Genomic DNA, 26,615 nt, shown 5'->3' with positions numbered 1-26,615 from the left:
GACAGTCAGCCTAAAACTGAAATTGTCTTATTGTGTTAAATAACTATAGCTTGCAAACAAATGTCAGTGTGTCAGGGTATATCTTCTTGACAACCCCAAGACATCAGACGGCCACAACAACACGTCCAATCAGCTATAATTTATTTAACAATATACACAGAGAGAACTTCTCAAGGGCAGTCTAAGAGAACTCCAAATAAACTTCATGATACATCCGTCTTTATTGACAATCCTTGGACACTCCCATTAGAATATATCCACCAATTACTACCCTTCATGCTGGCAAGCACCCATCTCTAAACATAGCCTCCCGCTGATTACTTTCAGGGAGCCCACCCCCTACCTCCACGTGCCTAGGTGCCAGTGACTTCATGCCCAAGGCCTTGAAGTCCCAGCATCTGCCTGCACATTTCATTAGTGATTTTAAGTGAAAGACAGAGAGATCCTGACCTCATCGACCAGTGATACATTTAGTAAAAGGGATAGAAAAGGGCCTGACTGAGGTCAATTTAAGGCTACAAAACAGTGAGTATGTGTACCTGTTTTACCACTTGGAATCCCAGCCTATTCCCCAGGGCCTAGGCCCACTACTGCATTGCAGCTTTCCCATACAAACCACCCTGTCCTGTCTTGGTAAGCCACAATCTTCCCATATTGAGAGCGCGAGTCCCAATATTCCACATCGTAGACATCCTAATTTTTGTTTTTCTCTGGTTATTAGAAGCTCTGAACAATTTTTGAGGAATCTAGCCATGGCATCGTGAATCAGAAGCAGATGAGGAAGTATGAACTCAAGGATAATGCAAACATGGAAAAGATGTACACTCTATTACACTATGTACACTTTATTAGAAACATCTGTACACCTACTTATTCATGTGATTATCTAATCAGGCAATCATGTGGCAGCAGTGCAATGCAAAAAAATCATGCATCAGCTTTAGTTAATGTTCACATCGGCCATCAGAATGGGGGAAAGAAATGTGATCTCAGTGATTTTGACCGTGGCATGATTCATAACACAAGCCATTGATGCCTTTCCATCTGCAGTCCATAGTATGAGCTGTGCTGTCATTCTGTTGGAGGAGCACACTTAATGTGCAGCTGGCCTGACTAAACAGAAAAGCTTCTCCTACAGGATGACAACCTTGCTGACAGAGAAAAAAATCCTCCTTGGTTTATGCTATAGCCAAATCCTGCTGAGCATTTGGACTTGAATTTGAATTAGTTACCGATCTAACACAACACATGTTTAACTTTCTCTCGGTTAAGATTTTTGTTGAAAGTGTTACACCTACAACTTTTGCATGCATTATCCTCTCTCTACAACAATAAGACGAAATCACCACTATGTGTTCAAAATGCTTACCTGGCCTACCTTGAATGGGCTTTATATACATTGCTTACCTGAGGGGAAAAATGGCTACCGATGTAAAGCAAGCTTTCAACTTGACTTCTCTTTTCAACTTTGTTTTTAAAAGGCAGGGATTTGATCACTAACTAAAACAATATAGTATCTCATCTCATATTTCAGGCGCTTCCCTAACTGAAATGCTATTTTGGTTGGACAAAATTACAGTCACCTCCAAAAGTATTGGATAGGGAAGGCCATTTTTGCAATACACTGAATACATTTGGGGTTGAGATAAAAAGATGAGCACAAGGAAAATGTTCAGAATTTCAGCTTTTATTTCCTGGTATTTACACCTAGATGTGTTAAACTACTTAGAACATAGCACGTTTGGTATCAGACCACCCAATTCTGAAGCGAGCAAAGGTACTGGAAGAGAGAGTATTTAAGTACTTGAAAGTAAATAACACTTAATATTTGGTAGCATATCCCTTGCTACCAATAACTGCATCAAGCCTGCGACCCATTGACATCACCAAACTTTTGCATTCTTCTTTTCTGATGCGAAATGCATGCTCAATTGGGTTAAGGTCTGCTGATTGACTTGGCAAGTCTAAAACTGTGTTGGCAGTGTGTTTTGGGTCATTGCTTTGCCACAAAGTAAGTGCTGGGTAGATTTTTGTTGTAGAAAGGAATTGTGAATGAAGCAGTGTCAATGCATTAACGGTAGCTAGCTTCAGAAAAGCGGATATTTTGTTCACTTTCTACTTTTAAGTGGACTACAATTTGTCTTCAATTGGCCCATTTTACTTCAGTCCTTAAGTGTTAGATGGATTTTGCCTAGATAATATAATTCATTTTAAAGAAGGAGCATTTTCCTTTCGATTGCACAATTTTTGTAATTGAAGTTCTGTGAAACTGGAAGGCGATACACTACATCTGTTTACTTCCTTCCTTGAACGTTCAACATGAAACATGCCAACTGTAGTAGGCCTAGTTGTGCTTCTGGTGCCTTTTCGGAACATCGTGAATAGGTGTTTCTGAACGCAGATAAGTTGTGCAGTTATTTGTTGTTTTCTCTATAATTATTGTTCTAATTCACATCAGTCAAAGTGTTTTAGTGTCTGGTATAGCCAAGAAGCAACCATTATCATAAACCACATTCCTGAGGAGAAAAGCTACAGTTGAATGGACGTTACCTTCTGGTGGAAGGAAAACAGTGAGTCTATGTTAGCTCAGTGTACAATTGAGATGATACAATATAAACTGTTTATTTTCCACAACTTGTGAGCATTTTACCTTTTATTACAATGTTCTGCTGACAAAGAACCAAACACAAGCATCATCTTAATCAGCAGGTGGAACTATTTACAATTTATTCGGCTTTTATTAGGCTTTAGAAATGTTCTAAAAGCACCAAAGCAGTGATGTCACACTCAACCATTATCATTCAATGCAAATCATAATCCATATAATGGATATGTTTAGAATTCATACTTGTTCTTGGATAGTTAAGTTAGTTAACGTGCAATAGTATTTTAAAGTTACGCTCCACTTACTTACACACTGAGAATGTTTTAGCACTGAATTGTTCATACCAGGCGAAATTGGCAAATACATTAGACTATATCCAGAGTGACTTTCAATGTACATTGTAGTTGCATTGCAAGTTGCTCTGGATAGGTCCATCTAAATGATGGTAATGGGTAACATTAGCTGTGAAATAAACTACTGCAGTAGGTAGGCAGATTGGATTGTAGCTCCCAAGCTGCAAGATCACTTTGCCAGGTTTGCCAGGATTCATCAACAGCAAATGGGGTTGTTCCACAAGGCTAATTGTCCCCCACCAAATAAGTCAGAGACAGTGCATGGGGGTGGGGGACAACATGGTTACTATTTGCTTGTTTCACATAATACAGTTTTACGCTGCAATCTATTCCACTGTAGCCAATAGTCAATGGCTAATAAACGCTAATCACTAGCTTTCTGTTTCCCTTGCTGTGCATCAAAGTTGCATTTGAATAATTTATTCTCTGCAAGTTCAATTGCCTTATATTCCACACTGACATTTGCATTGTAATACTGGACATGCTTCAGGTTGACATATAATTAAATAATTTGACTCATTAAGCCAGGCAAAATTGGCTGGAACAAAAATAAAAGTAAACAGCAGCCCTGTAGGAATTGAGCTTGCCACACCTGCCCACAAGAGCCTCCTAGAGATAAATATTGGGAGACTGAAACTCTCAACTGGTACAAAGAAGCTACAGGGTGGCCTGTAGCGTAGTGGTCAAGGTAGATGACTGGGACCCACAAGGTCAGTGGTTTGATCCCTGGTGTAGCCACAATAAGATCGCACAGCCATTGGGCCTTTAAGCAAGGCCCTTAACCCTGCATTGCTCCAGGGGAGGATTGTCTCCTGCTTAGTCTAATCAACTGTATGTTGCTCTGGATAAGAGCGTCTGCCAAGTGCCATTAATGTAATGAAAAAATAAGGAAATGAGCCCCAAACCAGGAAGTTGCCGGTTCAATTCCCAGGAAGGGGAAACCGTACCCATACCTTTGAACCAAGCACTTGACCTGAACTGCCTCTGTCAACATCCAGCTGTATAAATGGTAAGCGGATAACACGCAAGAATGCCAGCTATGCAAGGCACCCTGGAAGCATGGGCATCAGCCAAGAGAGTAAACATGATAGATCCACATTAGCAAGGCAAGGCCCCCCACTCTCTCCCCTCAATGGTTCAGCCCCAAGAGCGGGTTTCCTGGCAGGGAGTGTACAAGAGTGTGTAGGCATTGGCTGGTTTCCGGTTTCATGGTATACCATGGTTTGAAAAAGTCACAGTTCCAAAACCACAAAAACCCAAACAGCCTTCACATAGGCACGTAGCTGAACAATTGCAGCTTTGCTACGATCGCTATGAGAGTAGAGCTGCAGCTGCAGTAGAGCTGTAGTGTAGACCTAGCTAGCTATCCATGATATAACATACTGTATACTTATAGCACCATTGGCCGAGATTTAGGTAGGGACATGTCCGTACCACTTTTGGGAGACCATTTTGACCCAAGATCGACAAGAACCAGAGGGACTTTGATTTGAGTGGTTCTTTGCCTTTGTGTCATGCTTTAAAATCATATAACCACACACCTTGTCGTCGATTATTACTTCCTAATTATCTAGCGAACGTTATCTTGTTTTCTATGCTCACTTCACCGAGCTAGGTCATGCATCAATACGCAGAGAGACAGGAGTGCATGCGTTTGCTGTGCATTTACGTGTGGTGTTATGGTTTATACAAAGGCTACATATAATAAACAACATGGATAATGATCTATATTTTATGTTCAAACAGACGGTAAATCAATATACTTTTATTTCAACACATTTACTCTCATGGTTCAATGTTTTTTATTTAGTAATCAATTTTTTTTTGGAAAAACACTGGCACGAAAATGATTGGCAACCCTAACAATTATTGTAAATAAAATCAAATTGGCAGGACAGTTTTACTTTAATTTAATTAATCTCAGTCTAATGAACTATTTTGTGTCATTCCACCACTTCCTGTTTCACTAGAGTATAAAAAAATTAGGTTTAAAGGTAAAATTAAGCATGAAAACTCCCTTTGCCTAAGACTTTGCATAGTAGGAGAAAGTGGAATAAACGGTCACACCTTTCATTTCTCTGAAACAAGGCACTATGGCAAAGATTGAATAACCATTTTGTGTGACTTTGTGTCCCGCTTAAATGTGGTCAAAATCACCACATTGGTGAGGTGAGGTGTGGATAGTTTTCTGTTTTTTCACCTTCAAAAGTAAAACAATGGCACTTCACATTTTCTGTAATAAAACTTTTTTAGGTACGAATATTCAAAATAATGTTTTTTAACTGAGTAGAAGAGAGAATAAAGTGATACTTTAGCTGCAGTACTATGTTAATCTGACCTTGAGATGTATTGGAGTCCCTGCATGCCTGTAGCTGGCTCCTGCAGGTGCAGCCAATTGCAAATTGTGTTCAGCGGTTTTCACAGGTCCAGACAAAATAAAGCTGGAAACCTCTGCAGTTTCAGGAAACACTTATGGGGGAGTCACTTGTTGAAAGCGCTGTTTTTAGAGTGCTGTATTTTATACTTTTAAGCCAAGTGTTTTGCTTTTTGATTATCATATTTCATTTGTAATTTGGCAGTTGGTCAGGCGGGTTCATTTTTTTTTTTTTGAGCACCTGGTTAAGGTGAAAAATAAGAAACTCTTTTGAATAGTGCGATTTTGACCACATTGAAACAGGAAGTTCACTTCAGAACACAAGGTCACACAAAATGGCTATTGATTTTTTGAGATAGTGCCTCCTGCTATGGAGAAATGAACAGTGTGAAACTTACCCTGCTCTCCCCAACAAACATTAACATTTGCAAACCAATGTACAGCACATACAAAGCTTATACCCAATCAGATCCCAGGATGCCAACAATCTGGATGAGAACATCATTTGTAGTTTGATTTGTGATTACCTCACAAGGCAAATTAGCTACAGCACTTCACTAAGTGGTTTAAAATATCAGTGTTATGCAATTCTATTGCCAGTGATATACCCTTCAGATGCAGGACTTTGCAGTGCAGACTCTAATACTGTATGCACTGGCTGTTAAAATGACCAGATCCCGGAGATGTTAATTTACTTAACTGATTGTCACCTTTCTTACTCCACTAAGGTAACATTTAGGGGGATTTAAGGTTTGGAAGTGTCACAATGGCTTTGGTACCCACTTATGTTATAAAAACACCTCTGCATCCAGGTATCAGGCTGACAAAGAAGCACACTTACTGCATCTCACAACGGAAATAACATTAAATGGCAATCTCTTTCCTGGTGAAATGGTGAAATTTCAGAAAATGTAATCTGAGGAAAAATCCCCTCCTTCTGGTGTCTAGGCAGGTTCCCTAACACAAAGGCACTCAATCACAGCTAATCACTACCATTATGAAAGGAGTTACTTGCTCCTTGGAACTCTGCATTACAAGCCCTGACCCCACAACTGATCAAGGATCTGTTTCTCTGCATCCATTCCCTTCCATTGTTTAGCTAAAAGACAGACGTGTTGCACACAGCAGTACAATGAAAAGCAGCCTAAATAAAAGGGGCCATTCCGTTGTCACAGGCAGCCATTTGTGCCTTGCCTTCGTTTTCATGGTCACTTGTCTACTCTGACAAAGCAATGATTACAGCTGTCACAATCCAATGTGAGAGCATGGAAATGCCACTTTAAAGCCACCCTCCCACAAAGAGAGACAATGCTGGTTGTGTCTCTAATTTGTCAGAAACATCCTGTGGGCTGGTTAGCAACTCAAATAAGATGTATGACTCCAAATTCAACACTACTGTATATAAATTGTAAACCACTTCCTTGGCCTGCCAGTCCCTTAGTGATTAGTAAACTCACCAGTGCTCTCTTTCTTCTTAATTATGTTGAAAACAGTTGATTTTGGTGAGCTTAAGGCTTGACCGATGTCTCTAACCTTTTTATTCTTGTTCCTCTGTCTCATAATGGCTTCTTTGACTTCAATTGGGACAACTCATGTTGATAAACAGCAATAATAGTTTCCAACAGTGATTGAAAGTCCAGAGGAAAGAGTAGGTGCTGAGAGCTCTCTTATACCTGCATTAAGGAGGCAATTAAACACACCTGAGCAATTACAAACACCTGTGAAACCATGTGTCCCAAACATTATGGGGAGGGGGGGGGGGTTATGTATAAACACTGCTGTGTAAACCCCGATACCCAGGTCACCACACAGTCTCTGCCTGCTTGGCTGATATCTCTGCGTGGATGACTTCCCACCGCCTGAAGCTTAACCTTGCCAAAACTGAGCTTCTCTACATCCCTGCTATGTCCTCTCCGACAATCGACCTCTCACTCACTGTTGAGGACTTTGTAGTTTCCTCCTCCCGTACGGCAAAGAATCTTTGGGTGACTCTTTATAACTGCCTCACCCTGGCTCCACAAGTATCCTCCACTGCCAGAACCTGCAGGTTCTTTCTCTACAATATATGCCATATCTGTCATCCCTTGATGGAGAAAGCCACCCAGCCTCCTAGCCGGTCTCCCAGCTTGTGCCATCAAGCCCCTCCAGCTGGTCCAGAATGTTGCAGCCCGCCTGATCACCAGTCAACCCAGGTCGGCTCATGTCACCCCGCTCCTCATTGGCCTCCACTAGCTTCCTATTGCCGCATGCATCTGATTCAAGGCCCTAGTGTTGGCATTTCAGGCTGCTAAGGGGACTGCCCCACCTTAAATACAATCCTTAATCACCCCCTACTCCCCAGCTAGACCACTCCGGTCTGCCAGCTCTGGTCGCCTTATGGTTCCCTCCCTACGAGCACCTGGGGGTCAAGCTGCACGTTCAAGCCTGTTTTCCGCTCTGGTTCCTCAGTGGTGGAATGACTTGCCTACCACTGTCAGGACAGCGGAATCCCTCCCCCTATTTCAACGCAGACTAAAAACACACCTTTTCAAACTGTACCTTAGTCCTCCCTCCTGATTTCCCCCGCCCCCCTTTCTGATATCCTTATCCCTCTTGTCTAACCCCCCCCCCAAAAAAAATAAAATAAAAATAATAATTGCACTTATGATGACTATATGTTTACAACAACACTTCATGTGTATTTTACGAGTTATGGATGTGATGCTTTAACTTGTGGAAGAACCTATGCACTTGTAACTCGCTTTGGATTAAAAGTGTCTGCTAAATGTAAATCTAATTTATACATGGTAAAACCAAAATGTATAAAAATACCCTTTAATAAAATCTAGGAATTACTTTAACCACATGTTAATTGTGTGATTCCAAATCTGAAATTGTGTCGAATCAGAGGTAAATCAAGACATATACATTACTGTGCAGAAGTCTTAGGCACCCTAGACTTTATTATATACAGGTTTATTTTTTTGTGTGTGTTAGTATAAAAGAACACATTTGAGATTTCCAAATATTCCTTTTCTAAAAGATTTAATTTTACAGAGACATTTGAGTATTTAATTTTAAAAAGTAAATTGTAAGCAACAGACTACTTTTTACATAAAAACTTGATCAAGGCTGTCTGAGATCAGAAGCAAGGAGCCAACTAAAGTCTGCAGAAGAACTGTTCTCCAACATGCTTGGAACAACCTCCCTGCTGATTGTCTTATAGAACTGCAGGACAGTGTTGGCTATCTCAGAGAAGTGATGCAGTTTTAACGCCTAACGGTAGTCACAAAAAATATTGATTTGATTCAGTTTTGAACTATTCTGCCAAATTACTAAAATGTAGTGTAAAATGTATAGTACGTTTATTTAGGACCTTTCATTGAATTATTTTTGAAAGAATCTTATCTGTACAGAATGCTATACAGGTGCCTAAGACTTTTGCACAGTACTGTAGTTTTTTTGCCCCAAATATTATGGAGGGCACTGCATATGTGTTTGTGTGTGCATGCGTGTGTAATCCACACATAGGTTTGTGTATGTGTGAGTGTGTTCATATTTAATCTTGTCAACATTTTATTCAAGGAACTACATGAAATGCCTAATGAATGCATTTTACCATCTTATTAAATTTTTTTATGTATTATCGATTAGTGCAGTGGGTAGCACTGCCACCTCAGAACAAGGAGGTCCTGAGTTTGAATCCCCTTCGGCCGGGGCCTCTCTGTGTGGAGTTTGCATGTTCTTCCCGTGTTTGTGTGGGTTTCCCCCGGGTACTCCGGTTTCCTCCCACAGTCCAAAGACATGCAGGTTAGGCTGATTGGAGAGTCTAAATTGCCCGTGGATATGAGTGTGTGAGTGAATGACGTGTGTGCCCTGCGATGGACTGGAGACCTGTCCAGGGTGTATTCTGCCTTTCGCCCAATGTATGCTGGGATAGGCTCCAGCCCCCCTGTGACCCTGTTCATGATAAGTGGGTTAAGATAATGGATGGATATTATTACTTTAGTCTTAATTAGTCCTAAATGATCACCAGTGTAGATCTTGATTCACATTGACACTTTGCCAGATGCAGAAGTTGTCTTAAGTAAATTAAATTCTTGCATTTTCAGAAGAAGAAAGCGAAGCATTAAAGCCTCTTTGGTGCATAGACAGTATCGGTCGGCTGCTGAAAGATTTTATGAGAAATGACCATGAAGCTATTAAAAAAATTAACCACCAAAAACTAAAGAGAGCAGGCCCGCTGTTGTTGTGAAACCCACTACCACTCGCTCAGAATGTCCCTCCATGTGGAAAAAGGGTACGAGTGCCAGCGTGAGTTAAGATGGAAGGAAAGGCCTATCCTCATACAGGGTTGAAGCACTGTGCCACGCAACAGAGCAGTCCCTGTGTGCTCCCACGTTTCTGAGCCACAACCACACCATACTTAATCTAGTTCTCAAACCTGTCAGTATCGAGCCTTTCTCTCTCAATACACACCAATCACCTGGCTATTTTCTGACTATTTGTTCAAGTCACTTACCTGTACAACAATTACATTAATGCCCAGATACATTGAAATGCCAATCTGGATGTCCTGTTTTCGTCCTAACTAGCCCACTGCACCACAACCTCCCTTTGACTTTTATTCTTTCAGAGAAATGATCAGCCATTTTCAATCCCGGATAGGGCAGCTTCTGACAAAATGCAGAATCCAGTTTCAATATGGGTAATTCTGTGAAAAATCAACCAGAAGTGTGAGAGTTGCCCAGTCCAGTTTTGTGTAAATGTCCATTATTGAAGAACATCCAAAACATTAGCCTCATTGGATTTGCCATTGTAGAGATATTGGCTCTAAAATAAGGGCTCACTCCTGACTGAAAATTTGGGTTTGTGTTGGGTTTGAAGTTATGGTTAGGGTTGGCACGATTATCAATAAAAATGGATCATCGCCACTAAAGTGACTGACGATAAACACAATATTATTATTTAACATTTTCATTTTTATCAGCATTATCATGATCGCCACAATTTGTGTACAAATGATGTATTCCTTTTTTAAATGGATAGTTCATTATTTGGCCCTTCACTTGAAATCAAGAATTGTGTTCACGTTTCATTAACGTTGACGGCAGCAGGCGGCAAAGGGAGAAGATGTGCAACTCGTTGCTGGAAAGAATTAGAAATTTGTAGTATGGCAGTGGCGGCACGGATGGTGCAGTGGGTAGCACTGCCGCCTCACAGCAAGGGTTCGAATCCCTGTCGGCCGGGGCCTCTCTGTGCGGAGTTTGCATGTTCTCCCCGTGTCTGCGTGGGTTTCCTCCGGGTACTCCGGTTTCCTCCCACAGTCCAAAGACATACAGGTTAGGCTGATTGGAGAGTCTAAATTGCCCGTAGGTAAGAGTGTGTGAGTGAATGGTGTGTGTGCCCTGTGATAGACTTGTGACCTGTCCAGGGTGTATTCCTGCCTTTCGCCCAATGTATGCTGGGATAGGCTCCAGCCCCCCTGCGACCCTGATCAGGATAAGCGGGTTCAGATAATGGATGGATGGATGGATGGATGACCATTATGTGGCTCAATGTAGTCAGTGCAAGTCCAGTCAGAAGGCAACAAAAAGAGATGGTGCTAGCACCAGCACACAGCAACAACCTACTTTAAAGGAGTGCTTATAGAAAAAGAATCCCTCAATCCAAACACTAATGAAGCATGGAAATGCAACAAAGCAATTGGTGGGCAATTTCAGTCCTGGGGGGGGCAGTGTGTAAGCAGGTTTTTGTTTCCACCAATTTTCCGCCGTATACACCAACACTAGTTCACTCAGATTAGATTGCTGTAAAACCATATCATACAGGGACTGTCATTAATGCATTCATCTAGAAATTTAGCAAAAATTTCAGTTGGCGTAAATGTTAGAGCCAATTAAGAAATTAAGACCAGCAGTTGGCATGAAAACCAGAAAGAGATACGGCCCTCGTTGTCGGAAAATGAGGCATTAAATCCTAGATATTCAGTCCCAAGCAGAAGATTCTTCACCGACCGAGTGATGAATGATTTATATCACAAAACCCAAGGAACAGTCAGAAGCCAACTTGAATGAAGCTGACTACTTTTCATTCACAACAGACACGTGGAGCTCAAGAACCTTAGATAGTTACATGAGCCTGACTGGGTCAGCTCCTTTTCATATAGCTGGGGCACCTCCCGGCGAGAAGCAATGATGAGCAGCGAGGGAGGAGCATATCTAGAAATGGAGGGGAAAACATTTGCCAGCAGCTGGAGACATAATAAAAAATCATGGCAAAAACATACTATGTAATATTATATAATGATATATTATGATATATTATAAAATAATAACCATGCTTATTATATTTGTTTTCAGTCTATGGGCAAAACTGTAAGAGCACAGAAAAGGCAAGTAAAAATACAAGCCGCTTTCGCCAATTAAACTGAGCGGGGCATTCGGCTGATCTGCCAGCTGAGACCGATTTTAAATGGTGTATTACCCCAGAAACCAGCACCAATATAAAAAATAAAATCCTTCTCCTCCAAAGATCCAAATTCTAACGCACCAACTTGTTCCTGCGGGCATCTTAAATACCTTAGCCAGGCTACCCATGGATGCTTGCCCTGATTGGGTAATGCCGAGGTAAGGCATAGAAGGAAGGGGGAGGGGCGGTGTCACACTTTATGGCAAGAATCTAAGAGGACAATGTGCTTATTAATTAATTTGACCTTACATTGAAAGCAGGGCTAAGTACCATTATATTATTATGAAAAGATTAATGGTTTAAGTCTCTTTTTAATTACAACAAACATGAATGTGTTAGGAGGTAATCCCACTTAGCCATTGAATACCTCTAAAAATATATTTTACTTCTGCTTCCATCAACAGCGGTGATATTTGTCGATAAATAATTGTTAAATCTGGGCTGTCACAATCTCCATCTACATATTCCATATAATAAAACCAAATCGCTCCATGGTTTGGTTTCTGCTGGAATCTGGAACTGCTTCTAACAGTAGGGTACATTACATAACATTATTGGCATTTGGCAGACGCTCTTATCCAGAGCAACATACAGTTGATTAGACTAAGCAGGAGACAATCCTCCCCTGGAGCAATGCAGGGTTTTGCCTTGCTCAAGGGCCCAACGGCTGTGCAGAACTTATTGTGGCTACACCGGGATTAGAACCACCAACCTTGCATGTCCCAGTCATTTGCCTTAACCACTACACCACAGGCCGCCCCAGGGTAGATTTCAACTGTCCAGTTTCAACAATTATCTATATAGACACTCAATTAATGATTTCAATTGAATGTTATAGATTGCATTCCAACTTAAAGCAGGGGAAAAGGAAATTATGGCAGGGCCCTGGTGTCTCTTCAGTGACAAACCCTGCAGGAAGTCAGGCCCATAGATTGCAGGCCTAGATTAGGGTATCAGTGTGACTTTGATGTCAGAGGGCATTCTTAGAAGCAATATAATATTGTCCCATCCAATTACCCTGTTCCTCTCTATAAGGCCATGATCTATACACAACATATCTTACAACATTAACCCTCTGAGGAGTACTGATCAACTTACCATTCATTCTAGAACATGCTCCAACACTCTAGTTGATTCTAATTCATAACATAACAACCGGACCTATGAACAAACTCACTCCTTAAAGGGTTAAATAGTTAACAGAAATGTGTTTGTTCTTATTTTAATCTGTATACATGAATAATGTAGTTTGCTTTTATAGGATGTATGCACTCGCTGGGGATCCACAGCAGCAAGCAGTGTCAGCCATGTTCACTGAAGATCGAAAGCTGTGGAATCTGATGCCTTCTGAAAGATGACTTGAAGACATGATGATGTTCTGATGCCCCTTGCAAAGTTCACAGACACCTTCAGAGATGAGAAGCACGTCACAGTTTCTTCTCTTCAACCTGTGCTGACCTACCTCGATGGCCTCCTTTCTCCTCAAGTTCCCATGGTCAAGGAACTGAAACACACCATCAAAACCAATCTGAAGGAGAGGTATAACCAGTCAAACCCATTCTTAACAAAAGCACATTCCTTGACCATCGCTTTGATGCCCTGACTTTAAGTCAGGAAGAAAATGATTCAACCATTGAAGAAGTAAAACTCCTTCTCCCCATCAGACACACAGGTCTCTACCTGTATCTCCACCTGCCTGAGAGACATCCAGAGCTGGATGGGCAACCACCATCTAAAGCTCAACCCAGGTAAGACGGAGGTCATCTTCAGCCCTGCTCTAACCCCTCCCTTCTCTGATTTTTCCATCTCACTAGGGGATACCACAGTGACCTCATCCCCTAGTGCAAGAAACCTTGGAGTGGTGATGGACAACAGGCTGTCCTTCTCCGAGAACATCACTACGGTTCTTCCTGTACAACATCCGGAGAATCCGACCCTTTCTCACCACCTACTCCACTCAGCTCCTTCAAGCAATGGTCCTGTCCCGCCTGGACTATTGCAATTCTCTGCTAGCTGGCCTTCTAGCATCTGCCATCAGACCCCTACAACTGATCCAGAATGCTGCAGCCCATCTGGTATTCAATGTTCCCAGACATTCACATGTCACCCCCCTGCTCAGCAACCTCCACTGGCTGCCTGTTATGGCTCGGATCAAATTGAAAACTGGTGCTCGCATACAAGGCAGTTAAGGGATCAGCCCCTGTATATATTTAATCACTTATTAAGACCTATACACAAACAAGACCCCTCCGTTCTGCCACTTCATGCCGTCTGGCGCCTCCCCCTCGCCACACCTGCACTTCACGCTCACGACTGCTGTCTGTCCTGGTCCCACGGTGGTGGAATGACCTCCCGGTGGATGTCAGAACGGCAGAGTCTCTGACCTCCTTCAAGCGCAGACTGAAGACTCATCTCTTCAGGCTACACCTTTCCCTCCCTAACTCACCACCATGATTAGCCTTATATATGCCATAGACTGCACTTATGTATAGATTGTATAGATATTGTTATTTGTATAGATATTGTTTTTTTTTTTTTTTTGCATTAGCCATTGTATTGTTGTAGTCAGGATATTCTAGCTGCCAACTGTGGTATGCTAGTTTGGAAGTTGATTGTATTCTTCAAGGGTTCTGATTATCTGTATGTTTACACTAGGACTCGGAACTGTACTGTCCTCTCAGGTCCTCTTCGCACCTGTACTTGTGTTTGATCTGCACTTCGTTGTATGTTGCTCTGGATAAGAGTGTCTGCTAAATGCCATGTAATGTAATGTAATGCTGGAAATTGTGGAAGCGAGTCATTATGAGCAGATCTCACACACTCTGCTCACACACTCTATCACAGAACTCTGCTAACAGCTCCGCCATGACAGATGACATTGATGGCCCAACTGCCAAGAAGCCTCGGGATCCTGTGACTGACCAACATAATTTGAGCAATCAGTCAGCAGAGAGCCACCCATTAATTATATTTTTGAAAATCCAGTTGTTTACATTTCAAATGTGTCTTTTCTTTTTTTAAGGAGTATTTTGCTTAAAATGCAATTATCATGCAAAAACGTTTTTTATACAATTATTGTGACACAATTTTTCACAATATTTGAATGGCATAATGCTACAGCACCACTTGGTGTATCATGTTCAAACTTCTAAGACTAGTAGATATTTTTGTTAAGAACAGCCAAGGAAAATGAAGTTAAATAGATAATTTATTTAGAAAATAAACAAAAGTTTGGTCTGGGCAGAAAATTACCAAAAAGTGTTAGATGTTCAACCAAGTAGATGGTAAGGTAGAAAGTTTCCAATCAAAATGACACTTTATGTTCTTAAAAATATATAATAGGCCTATTTATGTACAAATTGAGTTGTTCAAACAGGACATATTCAGGAATTTACAGGAACATTTACACATTTGATGACTCTTTCCTTCCTGACACGCAACTCGAAGCAATATCAGCTAACAGGATTTTAAGAAGAAAAACAGAAGAATTCTTCAGTATCAACTCAATGTCTTGTATATATGTAGGCCTATTATACAATTTGAAGAACATAAAGTTTCATATTGATTGGAAACTTTCTTACTGACTATCTACTTGGTTGAACTAACATTTAACAGTCATTTGGCCCAGACCCAACTTTATATATTTTTTTAAATAAATTATCTATTTGACCTCATTTTGGTTGTGGCCATTCTTAAGCAGGATATTTAATAGTATTTCAAGTCTGGCTACTATACACCAAGTCGTGCTGATGTAGTAAGCCATCAAATATTATTGGAAATAAAGCGGCACAATTCAGCATTTTTGAATGCCATAACATTTTGTCAGATCAGTATAATGAAAAGTTCATAATATAAAAATTCCCATCCATCCATTATCTTAACCCGCTTATCCTGAACAGGGTTGCAGGGGGGCTGGAGCATAGCAGACATTGGGCGAAAGGCAGGAATACACCCTAGACAGGTCGCCAGTCCATCACAGGGCACACACACCATTCACTCACACACTCATACCCACAGGCAATTTAGACTCTCCAATCGGCCTAACCTGCATGTTTTTGGACTGTGGGAGGAAACCCATGTGACACGGGGAGAACATGCAAACTCCGCACAGAGAGGCCCCGGCGGACCGGGATTCGAACCCAGGACCTCCTTGCTCTGAGGAGTGTTACCCACTGCACCATCCGTGCCGCCCTATTCTAAAAATTGCATCAGAAAATGCAGAGATATGGTGCTCCAAAATTGACACAAACCCTAATTTCCACTTGACTTTTTTGGGTACCACCCACCCCTTATTTAATATCTCTAGAATAACAAATCCAATGAGGCTAAAGTTTTGGATGTTCCTTATTGAATATATAAAGAACATTTACACAAAGTTTGAGCAAAATTAGAGTGGTCAAGTCCCACACTTTGATTTTTCACAGAATGAGCTATGTTTTGTGCAAGCAAGCATCAGTAGTTGTAATGCTCCTGTGTCTGGCCTGGGGAGCCAGGTTCAGAAGCGAAAAACTAATAGCATGACTTAATCTTGCTTGCAAGAAAAGAAACAAGGGAAGATGGTCACACAATAAACTATGGATGGCAAAAATATTACTGAGCCACAACAACATGTTAAAAAGCGACAAAGGGGGCGACATGGCTCAGGCAGTAAGAGTAAGATCCCCCGCCCGGGCTGTGTCGAAGTGTCCCTGAGCAAGACACCCAACCCCCAAATGCTCCTGACGAGCTGGTCGGGGCCTTGCATGGCAGCCAATCACCATCAGTGTGTGGGTGTGTGTATGAATGGGTGAATGGAGAAGCATCAATTGTAGAGCGCTTTGGATAAAGGCGCTATATAAATGCCTGCCATTTACCATTAAAAAGCTGTGAGCATAAATCAACTACTTGTGTCAATTGTAAGTTACAATTGTAATCTAAACCCATTTACAGTGTAGTGGTAGTGAAAGGGTGTGGAAAAAGAAAAACAGTCATTGTAAAAATGTTGCTGCAGTGTTTTTATTCACCACAGCATGCACAATTGCAGATACATTCAATTCAATTAAGCCGAATATAAGCCACTACACCTGGCTTAAGGGATCCAATTAGTTAATCAGCAGATTGACATTTGCACCATGTTTTAATACACTGCTAGGATCTGAATGTGGAATATCATTAATTAATTAATTCATTCATTCATTATCCTAACCCACTTATCCTGAACAGGGTTGCAGATGGGCTGGAGCCTATCCCAGCATACATTGGGTGAAAGGCAGGAATACACCCTGGACAGGTCGCCAGTCCATCACAGGGCACACACAGCATTCACTCACACACTCATACTTACACTTATGGGCAATTTAGACTCTCTAATCAGCCTAACCTGCATGTCTTTGGACTGTGGGAGGAAACCGGAGTACCCGGAGGAAACCCACAGGAACACAGGGAGAACATGCAAACTCCACACAGAGAGGGCCTGGCCGACCGGGATTCGAACCCAGGACCTCCTTGCCTTGAGGCGGCAGTGCTACCCACTGCACCATCCAATCTCCATTCTCTAGCCCAATGTATTAAGGCAACGTTGGCTCAGGTGGTAAGAGCAGTTGTCTGGCAGTCGGAGGGTTGCCGGTTCAATCCCGCCCTGGGTCTGTCGAGGGGTCCCTGAGCAAGACAAATGCTTTTGTCCAGCTGGTTGGTGCCTTGCATGGTAGCCAATTCCCGTTGGTGTGTGACTGTGAGTGTGTGTATGAATGGGTGAATGAGAAGCATTCATTTTACAGAGCTTTGGATAAAGGCAGGAAAATACTTATGCACTGCACTGTCCATAATCATTTTATCATTCCCATCTTCACGTTGTCTTTAAGTTAATCTTAAGTACACGTGTACGCTGACTATTCATCCAAATGGGGTAGGCTATATAGAATATATTTAGCACCATATGGCACCTGTGCACTTTACTGTAATTGTCATTTTACATGAATACCAACTGGATCAAATCTGCAAATAAAAATAACTATGAGTTTATTTCAAGGTCATAGGAGGAGTCACTTACTAACGAGTGGCCAGAGGGCAAGCATTGCAGGAAGAACTTGCAACTGTAAACCAAAAGGATGACAGTACGCGTCGCCGGCAGTCAAAACCTGCGTTGTATTTCAATCGTATCACTGACTCCAATGTGAATACTGCACACCATAAAGTCATTTTCATGCAACAGCCACTTTTCCCTGCGTGGGGATAAGTGCAGCGTTATTTAAAGACGTCGGAAGCTGGTGGCAAAGTGGTTGAAAACGGATGAGGGCGAGGGAAGTGTGGCTGTTTCATGTGCTGTGGGAATTAATTCGCACCACGTTGTAAATAGAGGGAAGGACGGGGCTATCTCGAAGCAGGATAATTGAATTAGAAGGATAATTTCACCAAAACCTTCCATTATTAATCCATATTACAGTTTTGGAAGGGCTCAGGTTTTACTCCGTAAACCCACCAAGCCAATCCAGAAGCCTAATCCTGCTTCGTAATATACCCCCCAGGTCAACCGGTGCCATCGGCACAGATGTTCGAAACATTACAGCATCACAACGACAGCGGTCAGGGAGAGGCAAGGGAGAAAAGGCTCACAACTGAAGGTTATGGCGCGGTTTCATTCTCTTCCCCTCTTATGGAAACACATACCAGACGCTCTGTTAACAACCCGCCGCACCCGAAAGCAAATGCGCCGATGACAGCACACCCAACACGGTGCCTGTGACTACTGCGGTCTGCTGATCATGGGGACGAACGAATAAAATAAAGGACCATACAATAACGCACCTTACAAGGCTCAAATAGCCTATATTGTATCACATCAACATCATATCCTTAGACATGCTGCTCAAATAGCCAACCGATAATTTAGTTTATATGAAAATAAAACTACATACTTTCTAGTTACCGTTACATTCTCCTTCCCAACAAAAAAGAAACGAGAAAAAACCCATCCGTGTACAAACCTTGCTTTCATCAACACCCCTGTTCCATGTCTCCCTTCATTCGGAGCATTCCTCTTGTCAAATTCCTGTTGTCCATTCTTTGAGGTCACGAATTAAGTCAAACAGTAGGCGAAAGTCCCATCAATCAGAATTCACACACTGATAGCACATAGCCTATGTTAAGAGACCTATGTAAGCTTGTCGCCGGAGAAAATACCCAGTCGTGACGCATATCCAGGAACTAAAATTGCTACAGGGCCCTCAGAGGGACTACATGACAGCCCACATTCAAAGACAGTTTTGGGAGTCGATTTCTACACTCTTTGGCGGGTTCGACAAGGACATGTCACTATAACATCAAACAGAGGGGTAGAATTAAAGGCGGCAGAAGGTAAAAGGAAAGACAGGCGGATCCGTGCATTTTAATCCAGTCCAGCCTAAGATAAAACACGCAGAAGCACTGTCTGTTCGGCAAATAAATCGCATCACGTTTGACCAGAGGAATGACCATGGAGTGCTGAGATTAACAGCCTGGTAACTCTGGTAACACACGTTAGAGCATAAAATGCCACAACAGGCTAATACCTGCTATACCTATTCATATAGGCTATGAGTTATCCCAAGTCCAGTGGTTTTCAAACATCAACCGATTAGACATTGCGCTGTTACTCGGTCGCACAGTTAGTGATATTGGGACATATACGGTTAGAACCAAATATAGATATGATATAAAATATTAACAGATATATTAAATAATAAATGTATTTGCACATAATCCGTGGCAAAACGGCAAACAACTGCAGCAACAGAGGTTATGGTTCGGGTTATGTTACGATGGAACATTAACAATATTAACTGAGCATAGAGACACAAAAACATTTCGTTCAAATGCGTTGGAGTGCCTTGGTTTTCGTTAACGTACTGTTAACTTCAACCGCTAGTGGCGGATTTATACTATATTTCGGAACACAGAGGCCGATTTCGGTCAGAACATTCGAAGTCGTGTGAGGCTCACCGGACAGAATGACTCCGCTCTAATAGCACCACTGCCACGCTATTGCATCTAGATAGCCGTATGGCTTCTGGGTGAACAAAATACAAAAAGAAAGTAAAAACCTGGACATTGCTTGAAACTCTAAGGTCAACCATACAGTCCCCTCCAAAAGTATTGGAACAGCAATATATTGGAATGCTATACACTTAAGACAATTGAGTTTGAGGTCAAAATATATACATGAGATGACAGCTTTGATTTCCTGGAGTTTATCTAGACTTGTTAAACAACTTTTTTTCACCCAATTTTTAGGTTAGCAAAGGTATTGGAACATGTGATTAACATGTGTTTCCTGTTGCCCAGATGTGTCCTGTTAGATTGATTGGTTAAACAATAAATAGTTTTGAATATCTACTCTTGGTTTTATATAGAGGCTATACCACAAGAAAACCACTCATCAGTAGTTACAGTAGTTGGAAAGTGAGATTACAATTTGCACGGCTGTTTCTGGAGTGGGCTCACTAATTGTAATGTTTCTGTTTCTGCCCTGTTTGTATTAATGTTTATTCTTGTTATTTATTCATTTTCATACATCCTTGGTTATTGTTTTCCATTACAGTTTCTCATTCGTGATCCCCTGTTATGTCTGCGTCTGAATGTTTATCAGCCGAGTCACTCCCCTGTCTGCGTGTCCCTCTATTCAGGTGTTTACGGTAGTTTTCGGGATTCCAACATTTCTTCCAATCTCACAGTTCTTACTTCCGGCTTCTCTTGGTAGTTAAATGTTGTAAAGCACTATTCTTACTAACTACTACTAATCTAGATATTGTACAGTACTAATCCGATTAATACACTTACTGTCTGTCTAACTAACTAACTAACAGTCTCTTTTTTATTCACGCAACTAATTAACTAACGCATCTCTTAGTGTTTCTGCACTGTTCTATAACTCCGCCTCCCTATGCTATCCCTGATTACTCACTTAGTTTCAGCGAAGTGTTTGCACCTGTCTCTGACTATCACTACGTGTTCAATCTATGCAAATGTCTACTCCTTAATCCGGAGCCGTATGTTTTACATGTGTGTTTACGTTTTTGTCTCCCTCCTGTTATGCTGTTATTACCCTATTATGTTTCCCCACCTGCTGTCTATTTGTTTAGCCCACCTTTTCCCCAGCCCCGCCTAGATTGTCACCTTCCGTCATGTATTTAAACCTCAGTCTCCGTTTCACCCATTGTCAGAACGTTGATCATTTATAGAGCCAAATTCTTTGTACGCCTATTTTTGAGATTCCCGAAGACACCCCTTTGACTTAGATTTTCGAGCTTGCCTTGCCGTCTTGTTTTGTTTGCCCATCTGCTTTCTTGGTTTTGATTATCTGCTTTGTTTTTGTGACTTTGATTTTTGCCTTTGCCCTTTTGTACTTTCACCCTTTGATTTATTGGATTTTTTACCCTTTTGCCTGTTTACCCGACTATTCTTTTGCTTTCTGTTTTTGGCATTGTCTTGGATCTCTTGGCTTTTGAACTCGGAATAAATAACAACGTTTTTGGATTATCCCCTGGTCTGCGTCTGGGTCCTCAGTGCCGTACATAATACTAATCTTTATTGATCATGTAACAGCAGTAGCAGCTGGATGAATTGAAAAGTCTACAAAAATTTTCTGTCTGCCAATTTCTGGAGAAATGCATCCAAACTAATTGGGAGGAACTTTTACACTGGCCAAGTCAATCACTAGACTTGAACTAAATTGAGCATGCATTTCACCTCCTGAAGAGGAGATTGATGGGAAAACCCCATGAAGCAAACAATAACTGAAAGAGGCTGCAGTAAAAAAAAGAAGCCTGGGAAATCATCACACACAAAAAATGCAACAGATTAGTAATGTCAGTGGGTCGCAGGCTTTATGCAGATATTGCAAGCCAGGGATATGCCTCTCTTTAATTTACTTAAATACTCTCTGTTCCAGTACTTTTTCTCACCTAACAATTGGGAGGTCTGATACCAAAGGTGACATATTCTAAGTAGTTGACACATCTAGGTGTAAATACCAGGAAATAAAAGCATGTAGATATTACAGCAGCATTTATACTGATTCCCCCCATTTCAGGGCACCATAATGTTTGGGACACAGCTATGTTATGTACATGAAAGCAGTCATGTTTAATATTTTGTTGCATACCCTTTGCATGCCATGACTTCCTGATGTCTGTGACCTATCAACATCATCAGAGTCAGGTTGTCTAACAAGCGGTACTAAAACTCTAAAAACTTTGAATGGATCTCTATGGAAATTGAGGGGTAGGACTAGATTCAGCTGTAAAGTATACTGCTACAGTATGGAACACATTAACTAAATGTCTTCAAGTCATCAAGGGTCCAAAGTATCAAATGAGCCTCAGACCATTGTGCTGCTGTCAGATATGCCGTAGATATGAAAATAATAGTTTCTCCTGAATATGTTTTTTATTGAGTTCAACAGTAAAATCTGTCAGGAGAAACAATTCTTTTTGTGTCAGATGAAAAATGTCATTGGTAAGAAAGGATGGATTTGCCTACCTTTGATTGTATTAAAATAAACTGTTTCCTGTTTGTTTTCCGACATGTCGGACGCTGTTTCAATGCACCACCAAGCTGTTACAACTTGCCCAATAGCAAGATGTAACGATTTTACTTCTGATAATTTCAGTTTAACTGTAACCACCAGGAATGTCATAGAACTGCACTGGTCTATAATTAATATTAAGCAAAAACATAGAAGTGTTGGGTTTCCCCTATATATAAATGTCTGGTCTGGCCATTTATCCCTCTCTGTCTTCATCCTTAAAGCTCTCATGTTGCTGGATTGGCAGCTGTTGCCCTGTAAGTGTGGCAGGGTGGTCGGAGTAGTAAGCCACCAGTCCACTGTGACCACCTGCCTTCCCATGCAGTATCAGCTTACCCCCAACTGCCTGGACATGCAGCACCAATTTTAGACTTTGCCCTGTGTCAGAAAAGCTGAATGACTTTGGGGACTTCCCAAACAGAGGGCCCTGAATGAATTTCTTAGCATCACACCCAAGCATCACTATCTCCACCCCCCACTAAACAACAACAATAAAACAGAAATGAAACAGATAATAAACAAACATATACCTGGACTTGCAAACAACTAAATAAATAAACAAAACTCTCCATAGTCATTGTTTTATATTAAATTCAATGTGCTGGAGTACATAGCCAAAATAACAAAAATATGCCCAGTAATGGCTGCACTATATACAATCTGATTAACATGAACAAATCATGAACTGTTAATTATAATGCATTATCAAAAGTACAACAGTAATGTGCAAAGGTTTGGGCACATGTAAAGAAATTCAACCAAATATACTTTCGAAAATAATTTAATGAAAAGTTTTAAATATAAAAAAATACTATAAAGAGCAAACAAAATGAAATCAATATTTGTTGTGACATTAGATGGAGAACAGGTAAAATGAATGACTGAGTGACTGAAACGGAAAACAGACTATGGTGGTCACAGAGGTTAACAAGAGGTGAAAACGCTAGGGTCTTAAAATAGAGAACAGAGATACACAGATGTCAAAAGGGCACAGACATGACACAAAACATTTTATTTTCCATTAGGACTAAGAACAAAGCACTGTATCAGTCCCCACAGATTTAGCCATTTTTATAATTAAAATGGTGGCAGTATTTTCCAGAAATATGAGCCAAATTTGGGTTTTTTTGTTTTTTTTATCACAAAACTGCATTAATGTTCCTGTGGAATTGTTTCGTTACACCATGGTGCTATTTCAACCATGGCAACCAAGTAGTCTACCTAGACACACAGCCATGTGCTCTTCTCAGTCTGCTAATTAGCCTACTGGTACTTGAAATTGGCTGTATATAGTGCCGTAGCTACTTATATGTTTTCCTCATAGGAATAGCCTACTGGTCTGCTCGGCTAAGATAAGCATGGATCGTGAACTAATAGTTGAGCCAAGCAGATCGTATGTCACTTTTTCTAGCATTCTCTTATTTCTAATAAGCTACCTACAAAGAGATAAAATAATAAGTTGGTATTGTACATGATTACACTATTTATCTCCCACAACAAGCATTTTAACAGAAATAGACAGTGCACATGTGATTTGCAATTTTACATGGCAAACTTTTCTTTTAATTTTATGCAAGATATATGCTGTAAAATGGCTAGGGATTATGCAGCATCAAGCAGCCGCGGTTGTGCATGGCTAAAGTACAGGACCTTGATGCAGGCATCAGTTGCAGATGCTGCAGATGCACACCAAAGACCGGGCTTCCCAAACCCAAAACCCAAAAATTGGCATTGGGATTTTCTGAGTTTCACTCTCATTAGACAGCGTATGATCACAAATGAGAGATTGCTCTTTGTTCAACTGAGAATATGACTTCCAGGGCTGCCTTTAGCAGTTGTGAAGAAAACAGCTATGCAAGACAGGTACTCAATGGGCCTCATGCATTTTCATAGCACCTATTCAGTTGAATGGGATTTAATTCTGGAGACTGAGATGGCTATTGCAGAACATGGATGTTGTTTTCACTTAACCATTTCTGTGTAGATTTTGATATATGTTTTTAGATATTTACGAACAAGTGGTATTCTGCGGTTAATATCTAGGAGAGTTTTCTGAAGTTAAGATCGTTTGTTGAATCTGACATGTACAAGTCCATCAAACAAAAGAATTAAGAGAAAGTTAAGATAAGAATATTCAACCATACAAGGATAATAATATAATAATGAGCTTTTTTGATATAGCACCTTTCATACCTAAAATGTAGCTCAAAGCGGTTTACATTTAGCACTAAGATCAAAGCAGTTACAAAGAATTAAAAAGATAAGGCATTGTAGATAAATAGATAAATAATACAGAAATAAAATAAAATAAAAAATAATAACAATAAAGGGGGGAAATAGATCAGTTTAAGTGCCCACCACTGAATTAAATTAAGTAAATGAAAATGACTTTTCAGACCAGGATATACACTTAGTGACCAGGTGTAGGTACTTTTTTTTATTTTTTTTATTAGACTTGCTGCAGTAGCCTATCCACTTTGAGGTTTGACAAGCTGTGTGTTCAGAGATGCTCTTCTGCATACCACTGTTGTAATGCGTTACTGTCAGCTTTCACCAGTCTGGCCCTTCTCCTCTGACCTCTCTCATTAACAACGCATTCATGCCCGCAGAACTGCTACTGGATGTTTTGCGTTTCACACCAGAGACTGTTGTGCGTGAAAATCCCAGGAGATTAGCAGTTTCTGAGATACTCAAACCACCCTGTCTGGCACCAACAACTATTACATTTCTTCCCCATTTTGACATTTGGTCAGAAAAATAGCTGAACCTCTTGACCATGTCTGTATGCTTTTATGCATTTTGTTTCTGCCACATGTTTGGCTGATTAAATGTTTGCATTAACAAGCTGGTGTAAAGGTCTACCTAATAAAGTGGTCACTGAGTGTATAAGATACAGGATATCAATGATCATGAAAATTTCTGCATGGAGGACCACAGCATAAATTATAGAGAAATACTCTCGGCTGTCATCTTTGCCAGGGGTGGTTGCCAGGAATATTAAACCAGGTGTTCCAATAATTGTGAAACCAGTTGTTTGGAGAAATAAATGTTTTTAAATGCAAGACTTGATTCCATTGAATTATTAATAAAGCACACAGCATGCACATGTTGGAAAATAGCTTTAATGTCAATAATGGTATACTTGTTAGTTTATAGTATTTTTTGTGCATATTATTCCAATAATTCTGTATCTGACTGCAGGTACGCATGTGCCAGAAGAATCCTTATTATTTGAACCATCTTAACTAAAAAAGGCTGTTTGGATATTTTAAGTAATTCTGTAGTTTTGCATGTGCAACTGATCAGACACCAAGAATTTCACAGTGTCTTGGGGGATTTGTTGCTTCAAGGGAACAGATCCAGGGACAAGAACTAGACTCGCTTTCTGACCCAGTTCCAACGAGTCCTTCAGTCATGAGTCTGTTGCTTCAAGCTAATTTAGATACCAGCATCATTAATCCTGAGAATAATTTGGAATTTGGCAGGGCTTTACTGGATAATTCTTCCCGAACGACATAAAGATAGCACTGGAGTGTGTGGAAAAGATTATTTCTTTCCCCTGTGCAGGGTGAGATGAGCCCTATTAATAAAGCAGAGGATATCATTTGCCTTGCAGAGAGATTTGAAGGTTTTGAAGCTTTCAATGTAATTCATATTATGTGTTTGTAGGGGATGCTGAGTGGCTCACTGGTTAAGGCAGCATATGACGTCTGCATTGATGAGCCTGACAGTCTAGAATCAAATCCTATTGAACAAGCGCTGATTGCACACATTCATTGGTCAATCAGGCACATGCAGGGTTGCCTGTTAAGCTGCACTACATTGTCATCATTTTAATTTGTACAAAATGTACGTTTAAGCAGTATCAGGTGGGGGTTGAGCGGAGAGCCAAGTGCGACCGAATAAGAACCTTTCCTAGATCCCAGGAGCGGAGTGTAGGGATTTGTAGAACAGAAAATAAAAGCTACTCCCGAAACAGGGGGGAGGAACGAAAACAAACCCGAAGGCGATTCTTAATAAGGAAACAGAAATGGAGCCCACAAAACGGCTGAGAAAGATAAAACAACACTCTGAAAACAGGGCGAGTGTACCAACCAGTATTAGTGCTTGAAAGGCGAGCACTGAGGATTACCAACTGAGAGTTCAGAAATAAAAATACAACCTAGCGAAAAACAGCTAGGCATGAAACAAAAAACCATGAGGCGCAGCTCAGGAATAAACACAGACAAAAATACAATAACCGGGGACACCGTCCCTCTACCGCCGGCTCACACGAGCCCCAAACAAAATAGA

At 40.9% G+C, this 26,615-nt stretch overlaps 1 long non-coding RNA gene across 1 annotated transcript in view; it reads right to left on the bottom strand.

Annotated features, from left to right (window-relative positions):
• LOC133107818 (uncharacterized) overlaps positions 1–18,956 on the bottom strand; it is a 30,823-nt gene extending 11,867 nt beyond the window's left edge. The window contains exon 1 of the long non-coding RNA XR_009704627.1: positions 18,745–18,956. This is a non-coding gene — a long non-coding RNA (uncharacterized LOC133107818). The remainder of the gene's footprint in view (positions 1–18,744) is intronic.
• Between the last annotated feature and the right edge of the window lie 7,659 nt (positions 18,957–26,615).

This window comes from Conger conger, chromosome 1, assembly GCF_963514075.1.
Source record: "Conger conger chromosome 1, fConCon1.1, whole genome shotgun sequence".
Classification (NCBI taxonomy): Eukaryota; Metazoa; Chordata; class Actinopteri; order Anguilliformes; family Congridae; genus Conger; species Conger conger.
This window is presented reverse-complemented; position numbering and strand designations above follow the sequence as displayed.